Source organism: Phoxinus phoxinus (assembly GCF_949152265.1).
Source record: "Phoxinus phoxinus genome assembly, chromosome: 12".
NCBI classification, from domain to species: Eukaryota; Metazoa; Chordata; class Actinopteri; order Cypriniformes; family Leuciscidae; genus Phoxinus; species Phoxinus phoxinus.
The window spans coordinates 20,111,934-20,133,930 of NC_136887.1; the positions used below are offsets into that span (position 1 = coordinate 20,111,934).

The 21,997-nt window shown below is 38.3% G+C and overlaps 1 protein-coding gene across 8 annotated transcripts in view; it reads right to left on the reverse strand.

Annotated features, from left to right (window-relative positions):
* xpnpep2 (X-prolyl aminopeptidase (aminopeptidase P) 2, membrane-bound) overlaps positions 1–17,310 on the reverse strand; it is a 42,951-nt gene extending 25,641 nt beyond the window's left edge. For 2 of the 8 annotated variants that reach the window (XM_079631489.1, XM_079631488.1), the window contains exons 1-3: positions 11,415–11,562; positions 3,600–4,045; positions 1,662–1,752 (exon numbers count right to left, since the gene is read on the reverse strand). The gene's annotated coding sequence lies outside the window, so the exon portion shown is untranslated. Of the gene's footprint in view, positions 1–1,661; positions 1,903–3,599; positions 4,046–11,414; positions 11,607–17,165; positions 17,276–17,296 lie in introns of those variants that run through there. The other 6 variants (XM_079631487.1, XM_079631486.1, XM_079631484.1 and 3 more) reach the window with 6 other exon arrangements.
* Between the last annotated feature and the right edge of the window lie 4,687 nt (positions 17,311–21,997).

The following is a 21,997-nucleotide window of genomic DNA, read 5'->3' on the forward strand; positions in this document are numbered from 1 at the left end:
AGAAAAAGAATGTGTGACAAGAGAGGAAAAAATATGTGAGAACAATTTCGCATCAGTTTACACTGCAGACATAAGTTTGCACGGACCTCCTCATTCAAATCTATGAGGTAACACAAATGGAAGTATGGGAAATATGCAGTAATCCCACCTGGGCTGGGATGCTTTTTAAACAGTATTAAAAGAGTTTTCATGCTGCCCACTTAACAGTTACTTGTCCTTCACTATCTATTTTCAAAAATAAAATTTCAAAAACAAATAGGCCTAAATAAAATAATTATAATTCAAAATATAAACAATTACAAAAAATATTTAGTTTTATTAAAAATATATATTTTTAAATCTTATCTCATCAAAAAACACAACTATGATTTGGCAATATCGTATGTATTTGCTCTGTTTGTTTAGTATGAAAACATATGTTTTTGGAAATAAAAAAAAACTTAGCATGAATGTCCATGCCTAATTCCATCCTTAAACCTGACACGTATGATCATATTAAAAATATATAAAAGAGATTGTATGAATGAATAGTAACAAATTTGGCATTTTTTCGCCACAACAAAATTATGTATTGCCATGAGAGTGTTGGTTTTTCAAGACCATTTCAGTCTATAAATCTGAATTCTGGATAATATATTTGTATGTATTGTAGTTTAAAAGGACAGTTGATACCAAAATGAAAAATTCTCTCATTATAACGTCATTCTTAAACTTCCAAGAAGCTTTCAAACTCCATAACGGATAGACTGCAACATCATCCACGCATAGACTGCAACATCATACCAGTGGTTTGTACGATTTTCAACTGTTTCAACAGTCCACTAAAGGGTGGATAGTGATACGTTTATATATGTTATATATAACGTATTCCAGTGAATACGTTTCTGGATTTTTCTGAAGTAATAAAAAAAGGTGCCATATTATACTTTGAACCGAGAAACGAAAAAGTTTCATTCAACCATGTGCTGATCAGACATCTTTGAGATTGTAAAGCTTTTCTCTCTCCAGTCCAGGACTTCTGTCAAGTGTCCTCTTTGCTCATCGTGTCACCAATTATGCATTCTGCTGCCACTGAAGCACTCCTGGCAGTGCTATGCTACTTTCAAGGACATTCAGTCTGGCCTCTGTCACTTGACAAGCTGCCAGTGCACCCGGTGACACTACCCTTCACAGCACACTGTCTGCTGACCGCAACGAATTAATACATAAACCAAAACTAACCCATGAGTGTTACACTCCAGTTATCATGGAAGAGAAAGACCTCATGATCTCCTGCTTTGTGTGTCCCGTCAAAACAAGGGGAAAACCCTCAACAAAAGGCCCGGTTAATTATATTAAGTTTACAGGTGTTTATATTAATGATTAACGGCACGGCCATTCAAACAATGCTGCGGCGGAGGATATGGAAGGAATGGTTGCATTGACATTCCTGGCCATTTCCTCGACGCACGCTGCGCTGCCTTAAGGGTCTTCGGCCGCCGGCATACTTTCCAGATCTTGCATCCTCTGCATCCATACAGAGATTCCACAGGTCTGGATGGACAGCAGGTGTGCGGTCCAGGCGGACTTTCCAAGGATGTCAAGTCAACAGAAGACTCATTACTGCTCTTCCCTTACATCTAAAAACAAAGGGACTGGAATTCAGGAGGATGCATACTTACATGCCTGTGATTTTAAAGATAGGTTCCTCTGTGCTGGATCCTGCTGGTGTGCCAAGATATTGTGTATATTCATTCAGAGGAAGTTTTTCATCTGCTTCAGATAAACAGATACTGTAACTGTATTAGTCTAGGAGGCCTCTTGTGGTTTTGTCCTTAAAAAAACAGACAGAAAAAAAGAATAGAACAATGTGAGAATGACAGAATAAATGACTGATTTACACAGTCTCTCTGGGTGTATACACACACATAAATATTCACAAAACACCTAAAACTCATTAAATCATTAAATTAATAAAAAGAACCACATTTAAACACTTCTGTTCTGTGTGCTATATTTTAATTGTTGGTCTATTTTACAGCATCTTACGCCATGAGTGCTGCAGTTTTTAGACCATGTGTCAAGTTAAAAGTAGTTAGAAAATGTATATCAAGACTCCATGCTTCTGTTTTATTCTGATGTGCTCCTTCCAGCTGTCTTCAAAATACAAATAAAACCGCTAATCTGTTCCAGTTCTGTGAAGATGAAGGAACATTTGTGCACAGAAGTACTCCTGTGTGTTTAATCACATTTAAAATATCACCATGGTGATTATGGGAGATGGGCTTAAAAGCAGAAATTAAACATAATTGGTTCTTTCTCTGCATGAATGCATATGACACTGGGCCAAACAAATAAGCCCGCAGCATGCATAAATGGCTGTGATGACAGCAGAAAAGCCATTTCAGATTTACAATATATTTCTGTAAATGTATTGAATGGGTTGATTCTGAGTGGGAAAAAGCAAACTCATTCAAATCAAAGCTTTATGCCACAGGAGGTAAACACCACATGTACACCGTTCTTTCTACTGTTAACCAAAAAAATAATTATTAATGGAGCACCTATGTGTTTTTTGGCCAGGAGTTTGAAAAGGTATTGCTGGTAGACAGAGTAAACTCCAGGAAAACAGCATGGTTTGAATATTGGACTTTGGACCACAAGGTGCTGATTAACAATAACAAACACTACAGTGGGCAGCCAACTTTTCACTCAGTCCAAAAGGAACTGAAATTTTGGAGTTTGATGCATTGTAAAGAGAAATTATTTCATTTTAACTGCTCGGTTTATGCTTATATTATATGTCATAAATACACAATAGATAGTGAGATATGGATTCAAAAATCATGTCTATAAACTAAACATGTTGTCTATATAATTTATAATAGGCTTCAAATATTAATATAGTTATAAATGAACATAAATGATTTAAATTATATACACTACTGTTCAAAAGTTTGGGGTCAGTACAATTTTTTTAAATCTTTCTTTTTTAAAATATTTTTTTTCTTTTCAACTTTTTTTTTTAATTTTCAAAAAATGTATTATTATGGTTGCCATAAAAAAAATTGTGGAAACATTGACCACCAAATCAGCATATTAGAATGATTTCTGAGGGATCATGTGACACTGAAGACTGGAGAAATGGCAGCTGAAAATTCAGCTTTACATCACAGGAATAAATCCCATTTTAAAATGTATTAAAAATAGAAAACAGCTATTTTAAATTGTAATAATATTCTACAATATTCATATTTTTATGTGATAAAATAAATGCAGCCTTGGTGAGCATAGCATAAGACACAAAAACATAAAAAATATCACCAGCCCCAAACCTCTGAAATATCTATTTTATATATAATAATTAATTCAATCATATTAAATTGAAACTTTATTAAAAAAAAGAATATATATATATGTATATATATATTTTTTTTATAATGCTAAAACGTATATTCCCTCCCATCCCCCAAAATAATCCCTGTCCTATGAGATTAATTAGCCATATTTGTGTTTCTGCTGCTTCGTTATCATCATGTTATGGGAAAAGGTCTATTGAAGTATTAAAGCATCTCAGCTTCCTGTTTGTTGTCCAAAATGTCAACTTTGAACGTGGTCACCTTGTGAAGCCTCTGCCAAGTTGTCAGTGTTTCATCAGACTGTGTTGATTGATGAGCCCATTGCTGTAGAGCACCATGCAGCATGTCCATCTGCAGCCGGACCAGTGCTCGTTCTGTCATAGGATGTCACCTAATTGTTTGCATTAGCGGAAACAAATACATTTGCAAAACAAACAAACAGAAATACCTCCCAACTCACAACTTCCTGACGATAAGAAAAGAAGCTGGCCTGCTGCATGTGGCTGACAAGCTCGTCAAGTGCAGATGGCGGTGGTCAGTCCGGTTCCTGTGGGACCGGCATCTTCCTGAGGTTTTGACATGGGGATCTACTTTGCGGGCCGGGGACTGGTGCATATATTCAAAGCATGGTGCGAAGAGGAGCAGCTGTTCTTTTTTTACCGTCGATGCAGAGCGCTGTAGTTGAGGGACATGGTCTCAGACAAGAGCTGCAACAACAAATATAGTGCAGAAATGAAGGTTTACCATCATCATGCTGCATGTTATATGAGCCACATTAGTGGGGCCTCTATAAGCACATACACATGCACTCACACACACACACAACAAACTGCTTTACAGCCAATAGAATTTCCGTGGCTTCAGGGAGGAAATCTACAAGTTTGTATGGTGGTACTTATGTTTAAAATAAGTATATACATTGGGTCAGCTTGTAGCAAAGCTGAAATTGGATGTATTGTTTTATGAGGGAAGGCATACCGCATTGGTTACACACTCATGCTAATCAATGACAGGTGTGTCCAGCCTCGAGAGGTGTTCACACGGGGGCCCAAGCAGTGTAGCCTTAGGGGAGGTCTACGAGTTTAGGTCAAACTCTCTCTCTCTCACACACACACTGGGTTTCCATGTTTTATGGGGACATTCCACAGACACAATATTTTTACTGTACAAACTGTATATTATATCCCCCAACACTAACACACTAACCTATCACAGAAAACTTTGTGCTATTTTAGATTTTTCAAATAATTCCAGACAATTCTGTATGATTTACAAGATTGTTTCCTCATGGGGACCAAATAAATGTCCCCACAAGGTCAAACTTTACTGGTATTACTATACATGTAGGGATATTGGATCCCCATAACAGAGAGAATACACACACACACTTCTTATTATTACTATATCAATGTTGAAAACATTTGTGCTGCTTAATTTCGTTTTTTTTTCCAGGATTTTTTGATGAATAGAAAGGTCAAAGCAACAACATTTATTTGTAACAGAAATCTATTGTTGACTTTAATCTCGAAATGCAAATTTTTTTTTTTTTTACTTTACGGTTCAGGGCTTCCGTAGTAACCAGTTCTAACGCAGTGGCAAAAGTTTGAGCAAAGCATGCAAACTGTGCAAACTGTTCTGTCGTTGGCTGCACACTAGTTGAACAAAAAAAGTCAAAGCTGTCTTATAAAGACCTCAGGGAACTGTGCCAACATGACTGTACATGCATGTACATGAGATGAATGTTACTCCACAACAACTACACAAATGTATCCACTAACCATTCAAAACATCCAGGTGCAGTCTAAAAGTTGCAACCTCTTCCTGAGTCTTTCCTTAAGGTTGCACTCTGCTACTGTTATTTCTCAAATTTGACTGTAATTCGTCTTTTGTTATTGCCAGAGTATCCGAAGCTCGAAGGATCGGTCGTCTTCTGAACGGAGGCGAGAAGCAGAGGCAGCTCATTTGCATTTAAAGGGACACACAAAAAACCGGCGCGTTTTTGCTCACACCCAAAAAGGGGGCTACATTGACAAGCTCTAATAAATGATCTGGGGGGTATTTTGAGCTGAAATTTCACAGACAGAAATTTTCTGGGGACACTATAGATTTATATTACATCTTGTTAAAAGGGGCATCATATGTCACCTTCAAATAAATAGAAAAAAATATTCTGCATTTAGTTCATGTTTAAGTTAATGAATATTAAACAACAGAATGGTGTCAACAGAATCAGCAGTCTCTTGGTTTATTTGACCGGACTATATAACATTTACTTGTTATTTTTATCTCTAAATGCTTAAGCACACAAAAAAATTAATAAAAACTCCAACATGCACTTTCTATTATGTTTTTAATTGTTCCTGTTTTATGTAGGCAACTCATTCGCTATTTTAGAATCAAATGTTTGCTTTTTATTACTTAAAATATAAATTGGGTGGAGTTAAAAAAAGGCTTGATGGCGGTTGATATAAAAATAATTCTGAAAAAGGTAATTTGATTATCAAAATAAATGCATCTACATGTTTTCTAATAGTGTTACAGGCACTGTAGGTTGTATCATCATCCGTTTTTGTAGTTGACACGAGTTGTAGATTCTAAAATAACTTAATGTTTAGAAGACATATGTGGCAAAATTATAAATAGTTTGAGATAAATAATGCAAAAAAATCATTCAAACAAAGTGTTACAGCCACCCCTGGTCTCCCCTACATCATGGACAGAGACGAATGTTCTGCTGTCGGGAGTTAGAGTGAAAAGATGTTCAGACGGGAGGTCATCCAAAACCGAACAGAATACATTCTCCTTTACAGATCATTTGTAGTGTGTGGTGTGTCTAGAACGACAAACTTCCACTAGTCTGGTAGGGCCATTGGTTCCAGAGTAGCTCAACTCTTGACATGCAGTAAATCACTGAGGTCTGGTCCGCAGGGATTTATCAGACAGGACAGCGCTCACTCGGTGCGCGTGCATCAGACGGCCTCACGGGACGGCTTGTGAGAATGTTAAGGGCTGGTCGCCGCCGGGTTGATACAGAACGCAGCACGCCATCAAAGGTCCACTGAAATGGAGCCATAAAAAATTTACCAACCTGCAATAAATTTTTCACTCCGAGAAAACTTGAAGTGGTCCAGTGAGTAACAGGGCAGGAAAAGAGGTTGAGACAGGGGCACTCGACATCCCAATGACTCACGAAGCACCAGACAAGAGCAAAACCGCACATGAACCAAACACTTAACCGGTGCCTTCAAGAGCATTTAGAAACTGTGCATGGAATTCTCAAACTTATGGTGCGTTAAACAGGATGTTCCCTGTATCGCTAGTCGTTTTTCATTTCTTAACAACAAAGGAACAAAATATGGTAAAGAGGTGAAATGCAATGTTAGACTATGATTAAACCTGCAGGAATAAATCATTCCCCAAAGTTCTAGTCATGGGAATCTTAAATTACGTGGATTCTGGTCATATTTGTGTAGGTTTAACTCATGCCTTTAGGATAAGTCCCTTACTTAAAACATAAGGGCTGAAATTTATACAGGACAGTATATTATACAGACAGTCAATTAAATTGCACTGTACACACACAGCGCCAATGTGTGGCAACATTTCCAAACACAAGATTTGGCACGAACATCATAAAAGGAGTGTTAATGACAGACAAAAAGCAAGACCTTGCTGAACCTTTCTCGGTGCCTGGGCACCTGTTTTCTGTAAATAGCTCTGAACATCTGCACCCAACGCCAGTATAATCCATCTACTTCTTCCCCTCTTCCTGGTTAAATCTCTGTCTCCAGGGAACTTTGAGTCCCATCACAATCCCATGGATCCTCTTCCATGGATTACTCCCATCCTGCGCAGTGGCTTTTGGGTGCCAGCGAGCCGCGGCTGTGGACACAGATGGGAGCATAGCCCTGTGATAGCTTCCATATGTCACAGTGCGCTTCTGAGGGCGCCTTTTTATTTTTTACTTTTCACATTTCTGTTTCTCTCTGGTTTTCTCATCAAATGTTTTGTTCAAAGTGTAATAGGTGAACATACCCACAGACAAATGTAATCAGAGCACAAAAATGGCAATTTCAAGGAACAGTTCACCCATAAACTATTAAAATTATATGGGGTTGAAATTACATTTTTGAGTAAAGTATTCCTTTAATCATCCCAGTGGAGAGATGCACCTTATATTTGTTAGTGGAGTTATTATGCCCTTTATGAACCTATTACAATAAATTTTCTGGCCTTGCCATGGATGCTGAAAGCAAATATACGATGATCTGGTTCTCCAGAAGGGCCATGCTGTGCCTCGAAGGTCTTGCAAACATGAATAATCTGTTTAGCATAACTTATCTGTCATAGACGTTGGGCTGTTTAAGTCACCCCTGGGGGGCAGTGACGCAGATCTGTATAGGTCTATGGTAAATAAGAACTGAGAGGAAACAAAAAATATCCTTTTGACACCTCGAGCCTGGGAGGTTCGCTCATCTGCGCTGACACATATGGTCAGTAATATCCCCCTTCTGATTATAATCCGTGAAGTCAACCTCATTAACCAGACATCCGCATTGAACCCTGACCGAAAAGGGGCAGAAAGTTTGCCTGTCAATCAACACCAACTTGCTTTAAAAATGTATGCAGAGAAAATGATCCAGGAGCCCGACTTGAGACCAGCTGCACTTTCTCACCTAAGAAGTCTGGCCCTAGGTCATACTGAGACGGACATTTGCAAAAAGTTGCATGTATATTAATCATTTCCAAAAGTAAGGCTGACAATTTAACATGGGAAACATTAATAAATACTAATTTATTCAAAAGAGTAATCACAATTATGCATGCTCACACTTACAGCATGGCTGTTATTGTTTAGACTGTAAAGTGATGTCAACTAAACCCCAGCATAATTTAAATGTCACTTCTGAAATGTGTTTTCCCCCCAAAAAATCTATTCTATATACTAACATTAAAAAGTGAACATACTTTTACAGCATCATACAGCATCTAAACCCGTGAGGCAGGTCTAATACGCTAACACATGCTCAGTCATGAAGACATTGCCACCCAGTTTATGGAGGGTTTTCGACAGTCAGCTTCCCACGCAAGATCATCTGTAGTAGGGAACATGCAATGCTTTCAGGAACACACTAGCATCCTCCTGGAGGAAAACAGCAACATAAAAAGTGATGGTGCATGGCTGAGGGGAGACCTCAGATAAAGACCCTGTGCCTGACAAGGTGATTTATGACGCCCCCCCCCTCATCTCTACAAGGTGACAGATCCAAGAAACTTTGGTGAGCTTGTATTGAGGCTGCGTTAAGGGACCACATTGACTCTCATAATATTCTTATGATGTTTGCATTATATAATATTATATATATTATATCCCACCTCAATAGCAGCGTTTTGTGTTTTCCAATACAACATAAAACAATAAATACAATGTAGTTATTGTGTTGATGTAAGTACATATAGGACCCTATTTTAACGATCTGAAACGCAAGTATCAAAGCGCAAGTAACTTTGTGGGCGGATCCCGGCGCTGTTGCTATTTTCCCGGCGGGATAAATTACTCTTGCGCCCGGCGCAAATCTAAAAGGGGTTGGTCTGAAGTAGCTTCATTATTCATATGTGTGGCTTGGGCGTAACGTGAAATAAACCAATCAGAGCGTCCTCTCACATTCCCTTTAAGAGCCGGCACGCTTGTTCCATGGCGGATTGCTATTATAACGGCGGATTTGCCAGCGCACGCCAGGAGCGATTCAAAGCCGAGGAGGCCGACGTTCTCGTCAGGACCGTAAAACACAGAGAAGTGACATTGGGGATGATGGGAGAAACCCACCCAAATGATTTCCCTCGTGTGTTAATATTTTTCCTTGTAATAATGTATGATTTGCAAAAATGAAAACTGCTGCGTCTGTTTATATTAAAGAATCAAAGTGGATGCGCGTTAACACGCTACATTATGGCAGAGCACGCGCCCTTAAAATACCATATCACTAACGCGCAACGCGCCACTGTCTTTAGACTGTTTTTTTCCTGGTCAATGGCGCAATTGCTTTCTAAAACTGGAAAATAGCACCAGGGGAGTTTTGCGCCGGAACACGCCTCCTCTTTTTGCCCGAACCGCCCCCGCGAGCGCAAGTTCATTCCCTAATTTACCGACGTGCGTCTGTGGAGGGAAAAGTCTGCTTTGCGCGGGTGCAAAATAGGAATGATACATGCGTCGGTGTACAAAGTCAATTGCGCTGGGTGCAAGATAGGGCCCATAGTAGTTAAGGACACCTAATATAATCATTTTGAGAATTGTGTCAGTGCTTCGGTCCATGAAAGTCAATGGTCACCAAAACTGTTTGGTTCCCAACATTCATCAAAATATCTTCTTTTGTGTTTCGCAGAAGAAAGTCATACATGTCTGGAATGATATGATGAGTACTTGTGATTAAAAATGATTACAGAACATACATTTTTTGGGTAAACCATCACTTTCACTCCGTTTTTAAGTCCAAATTAGTTCTATTACAATTAGGGATGGGACAGAGTTGACTAACCAACCGATTAATGAGGTTGATAAGTTGATAAGAGGTTTAATGTACCGGTATATCTTTCACAGTTTGTATGTAGGTGCTTTATAAGGTACGAATTGGGGTCCTTCCCACACTTATTGTCCATAAAACAATGTAAAAATGCTCACATAATCATGGCAGGCTACGTCCTGGCGATATTTTGCAGTAAAGTTTTTATGTCAAAACCACAGAAGCATATTAAGGGCCGTTCATTTTTTTCTGATGTCAAACACAACAAAACCAAAGATTTGTTCCAACCACAACAAAACAAACCAGCGTTCCACCATTGCTGTGAAATACCCGCGCATGGCGAACACTGCATCCCTATTCCAAAATCTCAAGGCTGTTCTGAACCAACTTGAACTAAATGACACGATTGCCTTCTGTAGAGCTGCTTAACAGCAAAAATGTTATTTGTTCCATAATTGCTGAATTTTGCAACATTACCACTGTTATTTTCTTGTTTATTATAGTGAGGGTGCTTTGAAAAAATCTGGAATGTATAAAGTGCTATATAAACAAATGTGACTTGACTTTGTGAATGCATCAAATATGAATATATCTAGATTTGCACATCCCTGCTCCAAATTCAAGATCTAACTAGGGGGCAGTGGTGAGAATCTACAGACATATAGAGAATGATGGTGCATGCAACCACATTCCCAGGTGGACGCCCTGTCGTACTCCTGGACTTCTGCCTGAGCGACAGATGGCAGGCAAATGCGGAGGAACCCGCCCCGAACATTAACTTTGCTGGCTAGCGTTAGCCTGCGACAGTGCCCGCTATCTGTCTGTCTGTATCTCCAGTGAAATACCCCCATTATCCTCAGAGCCATCATGAGATTAAGAAGGGTATGTCAGAGAAACCGACGGGACAGCTGAGTCTCATTATCCAACATATGCTGTGATGTTTCAACAAGGCTTTGGTTTGTATCTGGTTAGCTGCACAAAACGCGTTAAGTGAATGAAGGTTGAATCGGGCCTCACCTTCTAGGCCAGGACGAGGCCGTTTCAGATGAATGGCACACAGCATGTTCACACCAATCAGATTTAGGTAATTAGCCATCTAAGAGGGATCAATGGTCAGGACTCATTTGCTCTTCTCAGCTAGATTAAACGGGGCACATACTCAAACAGATTTAAGCAGTAATCCTCTCTCAAACTAATACAATGAGCATCAGACAACATCTGAGAAGATCTGTTCTGCACTGCATCAAGTTCAGTACTAGTAGTGGCCTAAAATAGCATACAAACATATTTTTTCCTAAAAGGAAGAAAATCCTCCTGCAAATTCTTTATTAGTTCTTCTGAGATATTTTGCCACTGGTTAATCTTTTAAGAGGCAGTGTTCTTACATTCATAGAGGCTTGTCTGAGAGGATGAAGGCATTTTAATATAAGCTTGTGAGCATGTTTCATACCCCCTGCTAACATGTCTAATCTGGTCGGGAGGAAATGATTTGATCTTTTGCAGGCATGGGGCATCTCAGAATCTAACAGACTGAATCACAAAGACCAACGCTCACCAGCCAGTTTGGTTTTTCATGTAGACATATGAGGAGCTCCCCGTTGAGCTTAGGAGCTTGTGGAGCAGCGTTTTGGGCTTCTCACTCTCTGATCTTCTGAAACAGCCATCACATCTGTCTCCTCTGTGATGTCTGCCAGGGTAAAAGGACAAAATAGCACATATCTTCAGGCTGTTTTGCCATATCTTCAGGCTGTTTTGGAGGAAGGAGGAGAAAAGAGAAGGTCAGAGAAAGAATTACACAAATCAAAATGTGAAGGAAACATTTCACTTAGCTTGTATATTTTTATTTATTTGTATGTATGTATCCTCCGGTATAAACCAAATTCTAGATAAAAATAATAATATATATAGTTTTATTTTTTGTTGTTTCAAATATAGTTTGATAAAATATGTAAAATGTTGAGTTTGATTTGGATATGTATGTAAATGTGTAAAAGCCATAACGACAGTAAATAACAGTGACACATTTCTACATAACATGAAATATTTAATTATATTCACAGACAATGACAAAGAAATGCATATTTGAGCTGGTATAACTAAAAGAAAATTGCACTGACATATCTTAAAATATGTCAGTGCCATTGTTTTGCCTCAATATGCACTACAATGTTTTTTTTTCTAAGGCACGTTTATAAAATCTACTTAAACTAAAACTTAAACTACTTCTCTTGTCCTAATTAAACTAAGGCCTAATCCTGGCTTAATCTAAGACCTGTTTGTGAAACCAGCCCTATATATTGCATTACTCTACACCTGAGTGACGTTAAATAAATACCTCACTGCACTGCAATGTAATTCAGTGGGGAAAACATTTCAAAGGTGACATGAGCTTGACCTCAGTTGACTTTGATTTGCAAATCTGTCTTATGCATTATGCTTATGATCTTTGACATGTTCCATAGGTTTAATCAGCGTTTTGGCACTGGGCTGTAATATTGCACACCTCTTTGCACCTGGTCACAAACGCCTGTGATTGAATGCCATGTGTTTTAAACATTCTTTAGATCCTGTTTGAAGTGATCACCCACATCACTGAAGCCTGGCCTCTTGAAGTTGGGGTGCTGATGGCTTTTGGCTTAAGTTCTAGTACCTGTGTGTGTTTACTCTCTCTACTGGCCACAGACACCAGGAAGCACATTCATTGCTTGGCAGACATCCAGCTCCCCTGATCCAGTGAGAGAGAGATTGCTACATCTGCACCAGATGTGCGGCTGCACCGGGCTGATCGTGAGGGTCAGACTGACGAGTGCTGAAGTCCTGATTACCGTGTGCTGGAAGAATCTCACATTCTGCAGGTAAGTAACTGCTGGCCATCAATGGGCTAACATGCCACTTCAAGTCACTACATTACCCCCAATCCTCCCATCCAGACGGAGGAGTGCTGTGGGTTCACAGAGGCAGCCATGTGTAGCCGCCGCCTTCAAGTTTCCACAACTGACAGTGAAAGATGCACTAAAAACAAATCTGCTAGGATTAAGTCAATCGTTCTTGTGTGTTGTAAGAGGACATTGAAAAAGAAACACCACATATTCTGGCCTATACAGTCATCTAAAGGTAAATAGTGCTCTCATGTCTCAGCATGGGCACTGGGGAAAATTAAAAGCTGTGGAGGTGATAAAAGATGTTAAAAATAGAAAAACTGTATCCTGAATAGCACAAACTATGACACGTTCACTATAAATAGCTAGATGTGCTGTTTTAGTTGAGACTGCATTCAAATAAGTGGTATTCTCAAACTAATCAGCCATAAATGCCTATTATGAAGTCCAAATATATAGGCGTGTATGATATATATATATATATATAGGTGTGCAATATTACAGCCTATATGAAGTCCAAATATATATGAGTCGAAATATAAATCACAAAAGGATAAAACACGGTATTTTGAACAAATTTGAAAGAGATAAACCAGATTATGGAAAATGATTTGATTTGGAGTACAGGCTTTAGGCTTTATTTAAAACGAATAAAAGCTGAAACTCTTGCAAATCATCTTCATAAGCAGTGATGACTTCAACAACTGTCCCTCACACACTCATCTTAAATGCTCACCAAGATATTTATTTGATCAAAACTACATACATTAAAAACAGATATTGTGAAATATTATAATACTGAAAAATAACTGGTTTCTATATGAATCTATTTTAAAATGTTATATATTCCTTTGATGGCAAAGCTGAATTTTCAGCATCATTACTCCAGTCTTCACTGTCACATGATCCTTCAGAAATCATTCTAATATGCTGATTTTCCACACAAGGAACATTTTATTATTACTGTTGAAATCAGTTGTGGTACTACACATATATATATAAAGAACAAGAACTTTAAAAAAATTTTTTTTTTAAATACAATAAAATCTTATTGACCCCACACTTTTGAACAGTAGTGAACAGTACTTGTAAATTCTCATTTCTTCTTTACAGCTAGAATTGAACACACAATCATCTACGTGTCTACATATCTGTGAACGAGCCCATTCTGGCCACACTGCTGCATGTAAAGTTTTCCTGTGAAGATCTAATAACCTACTGCCACAATGAACCCTCCCTAATCATCTTTAAAAACCACACACCGATGATGAAGTGTGCTGCCCTAAATTAGAAAATATGTAGGACATTATTGTCTGCATTTTCACAGACCTGTCTCTACATAGGAAAAAGACTCAGTTGGGGACGTTTAGTCAACAGTTGATAATGTGAGCCATAAATCAGTCATACGCAGGATTATGAACTGAATCCTATGGTGCAGACGTCTGGCCTATAGCCAACATGTGAACAAAAGGTTACCTCTCCACTTCTAACCAGAAACGTTTCACTTGGTGAAACTCTTGTGACTGGTCCCCTTTAGTATCCTGTCATTCCTCTGTATCCACATTTTAAACCATCCTTCTCCAAATGATTTTTTAGTTTTTCGTACTCTCTCTCTGCCTCCCTCCACCTTTTTCTAATTTGCTGGCCACAGTTAGAAATCAGCCGACTGGGACACGCCAGTAATTGAAGTCTCCACAGTGACTGCCTTCAGCACAGCTTTTAGTGATTCACGGGGGAGGTTTCCTGGGGGAAACTCAATAAGCTGCTCAGCGTTAACTATAGTCATCATCAGACTTTTTCCACCACAGGATGTAGAACAACACTTGTTGACAGCATCTCAAAATAGCATCAGGAAGCGTGACCTATGACAAACTGATAATACCAATACAGGATTCAAGGAGCATGTGCGTAATTCATTCAGGGGCAGAGATGCTCACAGAACATCACTCAGATTAATAAAAGTCAGTGTTTGAGTTGAGAGAAGGTGGATGAGTTGTATTATGCTGGTGGTATGATCTTAATATGCATTAGGCGACTTGGAGTATTCATCACATGAAAAAAAAGATGAATTTACATTTTTTTTAAAGTACTATTTTTTATGTGAAACTATTTTTATAGCGAGAAAAAAATTACCTTTACCTTTCTTAATCAGAACCGCCGGTTCCTAAATGGATGACTATGCCGGTCAAACATCCAGCATAACTAGTGTTTCCCAATTCCTGATTGAATCCCTCTATATGAATATGCCTGGCAAAAAACACTATGTGAGATGAGTAGTATGTCAGAAATCATAGTATTCATAAAACAGCAGATGAAAAGTATCTACTTTTGTAGGATGATCTACTACTACCATCAACATTCTGAAGTGTGCATCCACTGGAGACTTTACTCTCCCATGAGGCCACAGGAGAGGATTTGTGAATGACAGTGAAGCAACACGACTGACACCATAGGTCACATGACAGTGACAACATAGCGGATGTAGTATGCCGGATACTACAGACATTCATACTATATAGACATTATTTTTGGTCAAACATACTTTTTTTATGGTCGGAAGTTTCAAACAAAATTTAGCGCATACTATATAGTATGTGATTTTGGACACAGCAAATGACTCTTAAAGGCCTTATAAACTAAATTAATACAAATTTTACAGCAAAAATGAACCATCACTGAACTTAAGTTAGACTGTGACGCTATTTTCTTCTAGAAACAAACTTTGTTGCACTATTTTCCTGTTATCTCTGTAAAGCTGCTTTGAAACAATCTGTATAGTAAAAAGCACTATATAAATAAACGTGACTTGACTTGACCTTATTCACAGCAGCGCCTTTTAACGGGAATGAAAGCGAGGCTGTGAGGGATAGACTTACATCTCTTCAGTGGGTTTTACTGTTATTTAATGTGTTTTTGGATTGTTCTGCTGACGAAACACTTGCAAGAAATTTAAGTAGACAAAAAAACTCTAGACAACATGAGCTGTGGTAAATTATAAGTGATATAAGAGCATCATATAGCTTTTTACTGCAGATGCCATTGAAAACACGCCAAGTCTGTCCCTGACATGTCATGAGACTTAAATCAGTGCTGGCTGTTTATATGACAATGTGTAGTAGTAGAAGTATTGTGTAAAGATAGACGTAAGAAAATAAGTTTTCTTCAGTTGTATTTAAAAAAAAATAAAGGAATTTGACATGTTTATTAATTATGTAGTTTATTTATTTTTAATTTCCTTTTTCCTCCTTTCCCTTATATAAGCTTTAAAATAATCATTATTGCAACTGTTAAAGGGTTAGTTCACACAAAATTGATCCCATAATTTACTCACCCTCAAGCCATCCAAGGTGTATATAACTTTTTTATTTCAGCCAAACACAAATAACCCCCTGGAGCTGATTGGATTACTTTTATGATGGATGTTCAAAATCTCAGTAACTGTTCACTCCCATTATAAAGCTTGGAAGAGCCAGGATATTTTTTTAATATAACTCCGATTGTGTTTGGCTGAAAGTAGTAAGTTGGCTTGAGGGTGAGTAAATTATTGGATAATTAAATTTTTTGTGTGAACTAACCCTTTAAGGAACTGGGATTGTTATTGAGACTTGAACAGTTCAATTCTTTACAAATCGGTATGTGATACGCTACACTGAAGAAATTGATTTGTACAAGACCTCTTACACAATTTGTACACTACATGCACTCACATTTGAGTCTGAACCTGAACAGAGACAGATCTCTTCAGTTCTCTTCAGCTTTGTCTTGAGTTCTGTTTAAAACCTGTCAAGAAGTCTTCTGAAGTTTTGAAAGTCTACAAAAGATGAAAATTCACAGTTCAAAAGGTCTTCTCCCTTTAAAAGCATTCTAGACATATATATTGGTCATTGTCTTGAAGGTTTTCAGATCCTGGGTGAGGTTAATGCACACAACTACTACAGTGGGAGCAGAAGGCAAAACAGATATTTTCAGACCTTGCATATGTTTGACCTTAAAACGGGGGTATGATACATATTCTTTATGACATCCAGACGGCTCTGAATCACATGTAGTTGTGACCATTCCCTGATTTGTGTGTAGTACCAGTGCACCTGGAACTGTGAGCGGCGCACAGTGAGCGTGTGATAAATGACTCCATGATCGTGCACATTTAACAACCTCCTGAATCAGGTAAAATCAAAACCCCATGAGTGGAAGCAGGTTTATAATTCAGCAAGCTTCTAGAAACATCAACATGTTGAGCCTGGGTTAGCGAGCAAGGGCTTGATTATGTCTCAATTGGGCCCGTGTGAAAATTGTATTCCATTATTGCAGCTGTCAGAATATTGCACTTCTGAATTTATCATATTCCGGGTTCTGTGAAATATCCTTCACTTGAAACTGGGAGCAAAAAAAACAGTATTTTGCCTTAAAAACACAGCATATCTTACCAGTGTGGTCTGTGTGACGCAGTCCTCAATTTATAATCAACGCCTGGAAGGAAGCAGATGACATGATTGCCAGTTGAGAAGCTGATGTTACTAATTAAAACAGGAAAAGTGATGACTCCTCTCATCCTCACTGAGTTATCATGCTCGCTGTTGGCTTTGGCCTTGACGTAGCAACTGCTTCTTCCTTCTGATAACTGCAAGAAAGAGGCTCTAGGAGAAAAAAGGAAGGAAGGAAGGCCAAAGACACTATCACCTAGGCTGTTGGGGTTTAACTCATGATGCAATTTTGAATAAGCAAACAACAAAGAAAAAAAAAGCAGGATGTTTTGGATTTTTTTTTTTTAAAGGGATAGCTCACCCAAACATGTACTTACCCCATGTCGTCCCAAACATGTAAGACTTTTTTTTTTTTTTTCTGTGGAAGACAAAAGAAGGTATTTTGAAGAACATTGTTCACACAACATTGGACTTTTATTTGAAATAAATAAATAAAAATTAGGCTTCAGGAACCAATTTTCTTTTCCCAGAGAAGCAAGGATAACTTTACAGGCCAAAATGTAGCCTACATATAACTCTTCAACTGTTTAAGAGTTTTCCCGTGGTCTACATAATCTTTAATGAATCACAGTGTATTTACGCAAAAAGGTCAGGGATGTTCCTCTAAGCACTCCACAGCTCTAGAGCTGTATCGGGAGGCTTGACATTAATCCTGAGGGTAATGTGGGCCTTCCTGTGGCTAATGAAATCTGAAGCCCGAAAATGGCCGCACCTAATGACACTCCCTGACAGTTTTTGAATTAAACAGCCATGGCTGCTGGGATCAATCTAAATAGCACACAGATGGCCAACACTATTTTTCTCTCCTTTTCTACCCCTAAGCACTTGCATATGGGATCTAATTTACTATCTCAAGAACATTGCTCTCAAAACAGCTTTTCTGGATATAGTGCGTTTTGCCTGTTTGTTTCGCTTGGCCGCCGAAGGTTCACAAATGATTGCTGATCAAAATTAAAGGGATATTTCAACCAATTATGAAACTACTGTCATCATTTACTCACCCTGATGTTATTCCAAACCTCTATGACTTTCATCTGTGGAACATAAAAGAAGATATTTTGAGAAATATTTTATTTAAATGGAAGTCAATGGGTTCCAATGTTGTTTGCTTCCCAACATTCTTCAAAAAAAAATTTATTTTGGGTTCCGCAGAAGAAATGAAGTCATATTTAGAATTACGTGAGGGTGAGTAAATGATGAGAGAATATTTTTTGGGTGGACTATCCCTTTTAGTTGCCATTCATATATTATGTCACATTATTCTAAATATGAATTTCCTAATTTCATTTTTATATAATTATTTGCAAAAAATAAATAGGACAGACTCTGCGTCCGCACATTTACATACATATTAAATTTTACAACACACAACAGATTTAAACCGGCCCGTTTCTCATGAGTGATGGTGGTGATGATCCTCGGCTATATCTCTTGCAATATTCTGTCACTCATCTGCACAATGGAGAAAACATAAAAAAACATAATTTATCTTTTTGTAAATGAAGCAAGTAAAATGGACCTGTCTGAAATTAGACTTTTTCTTTAAAGTGTTCATGGAAAAAAAAACTGCATAAGAAGTTCACGTGAAGAAGGAAAAACCTTGAGAGTACTCAGACGCAAGCAAGGTACACATTAAAATAAATATTCATTAACATTATAATTTACTGTTTGAAATTATATGTAGCTTTTTTTTTATCCTGCTATGTGAGGGTAGTATATGAGGTGCAAAAGATGTGCGGATAAATGGAAATAATTTACCATCACATATATACAATAGATGGATTCTCTCTAAAATAATTAAATTTACCAACTGTTACTGGGTGAAGTCTCTAGTCAAGATATTTAATATATTGTGCCATATCTAATCAACGTCAGCTGAAAGTTTCCTAGTCCATTCTTGACATCTAAAACAAACAAGACATTCTCATGTACAACAAAATAAAATTTACTCACATTCAGACCCATGAGCATCAGTGAGGTCAACCAGTGATCTTGGGTGATGAGGCCTGGCTCAGAGTCAGTGGTCCAATTCATCCCAGAGGTGTTCACTGGAGTTCAGGTCTGGTTTTTGTGAAAGCCAGCCAAATTCTTCCTCACCAGACCCAGAAAACCACGGACCTCACATTGTGATGTCAAGTCAAGTTACCTTTATTTAGAGAGCGCTTTTCAAACAGCTTTACAGTAATAAACAGGAAAATAACAGAATCAATGACACAAACTTGAACAAATATGAGACAAATTCAAATTCAGCTGTAAAGCAGCTCTAAAAAGCCAATACTGTAATTAGTTATTCAGCTTAAGTCAGCTCAGTGTTGATTCAGTTTAATTCAATAACTTCGTAAAATTGATCAATTACGAAAGTTCAATTCAGCTATAAGCAGTTCTACATAAAACAATAGAGTCAGTCCAATGCTCATTCAATTTAGTTTAATAACAGTGTTGGCCGAAAATAAATAAATTATGAAACAAATACAATTCAGCAATAAAGCAGCCCAATAGAAGACAATAGTGTCATTATCCAGCACAATTCAGAAACCCAAACTCCATTAGGTGAGAAAAAATCTTGGGTGAAACCAGGCTCATTTTGTGTGTGTGTGTGTGTGTGTGTGGGGGGGGGGGGGGGGGGGTAACATCTAGATGGACAGCTACGTCTTTTACCTCCCACATTTAAAACCTGTAGCCTTCCTCTAATCGCTGACAAGCTTTATATGACATATTTGGCACTCATAACCAGGCTAAAGATGATGGTACTCTGATAGTACCTCCCGTTGGCTCAGGCTGTTTTGGCAGCTCCTAATGTGATGATCCGAGTTGGGAATGTGCTCCTATTTCTGAGCCACTCACTACTGTCCTGTACTGGATAGTGTAGTGTGCTATGTAACGTCACGCTTCCCTCAGTCAGACGCTTCTGGGTCAGGTCTGGCTGTCAGTAGGGTTAGTGTCCAGGTCCACAATGCCTCAGAAAAGCTTAAGGACATAATCAATCAGCTCATGGCTGACTGGCAAAATGATTCATCCAGTGCACATCCCTTCCTTAAACTTGCCTGCTTTTCTGTCCCTGAGCTCAAATCTTCTACTGCAATTGGGCTGGAATGGGACGGTTAGGAACAGGTCATTGATCCAAACTAAACCGAACACTGAAGTTCATTTGCAGGCTACGAGTGAACAAACTGTGTGTTATGATCCGCTGATCCGATGGCGGAGTGCCACTTCTGCAATATGCTGAATCAGAGGAGAACGGGTCATCTTGGCCTGAGGCGGAATGAGACGTGACCTTTATGTCTGAAATCCAATGCAGGGTGATTATCAGACAGCATGAACACCAACAGAAAATATCCACGCACACATTGCATGAGAAATATTAACATATTCAGTTGGGTCACACCCTTGCATATGAGTGTTCATGTGTCTGTCATTAATCTGAAGGATCTTAGGCGTTCCCTTACATCAGTACTAACAATCACAGAACAAAGGGCTCAGTGGGTGTGGGGGCCTGAATTCATAGTGTTGGTAAGAAATGCATAATCATGTTTAATGTGACCACATTAAAATGGTGTCCCAAACTATATACTAAAACAATACTCCCCTCAACCTCTTACAAATGCAGACTCAAATGTGAAGGTCAACATTGACTATTTAATGTCTTAATAAATGTCTTATTTCATTAGTGCATGTTATTGTAAAGGAAATGTAAATTTACGCAAATACCTGTATTTACATTCTGTTTTCGGTCGAAGTCCAAAGTAGTCGATTGTCGAGTTCACGCGCATAGGTTTAGTTATGGTTTAGTCCCTTTAACCTATGATCACGCGCGTGAACTCGACAATTGACTGCTTTGGACTTCGACCGAAAACAGGAAGTAAATACAGGTATTTACGCTGGCTGAAATAACATAATTTTTAATCATATCTTTCACATCTACTGCAGTCAGATTCACTCGTGTTCACTCTAAAAGAATCACTCACATGGCTGGGCACTTGTAGTGACACATCAAGGATGTTAAAAGGCTAAAAGCAGGTTTACAACTTGCCCCAATGAAGTCAACAGGGTGCAAATTTAAAAAAGAGGATAACACAGTGTAGGCAACACCGATTTTTGTCGTTGTTCTCTGTATTGACAGCACTCCAAATTTACAAAAAAATTAGCTCAATGTTAAAATTGACCGGAGTTCTCCTTTAAGCATTTCTTGATTCCAGAGTTTATACATGAGAGTTAAAGATACAATATATATTTTTTTTCGCCGCTAGGGGTCGCTTACCTCTTACAATAACAAAGGCGTACGTTGATGACACAAAATTTCCTGCGGAATTGATGTTTTTAACATGACTGTGGGATAAAGTAGGGTGCGATTGCTAATGAGAGACATATCAGCGCCACACGCGAATCCCGCAGATATAAAGGAATAAGGACATTTCATTCTACCGAACTACCCGGAAGTGCTTAATTACTACTCACACAGGTCAGTTTATTAGACGAATTAAGCTTGTGAGGTAACGCAGCGCTGTTTCACTTGGTCACACTAAACTGCATTTGAGTGTGTTGAAAGTTATAATGTTATTCTATGTTAGTTTGTTGACTATATGAGACTAGCAGTAAACTAAATCAACATTAGAATAACATACAGATCATATTCTAACATTTCATCATGTTGAACTATATAACATTAGTTTTATGTACATTTGCTCACCTGTCTAATAAAGTAACTTACATGTAAGAGCTCGGTCAAGTCGAAGTTTGTCACGGACGTGGAGATCTCGGCATCTCGAAAACGGCAC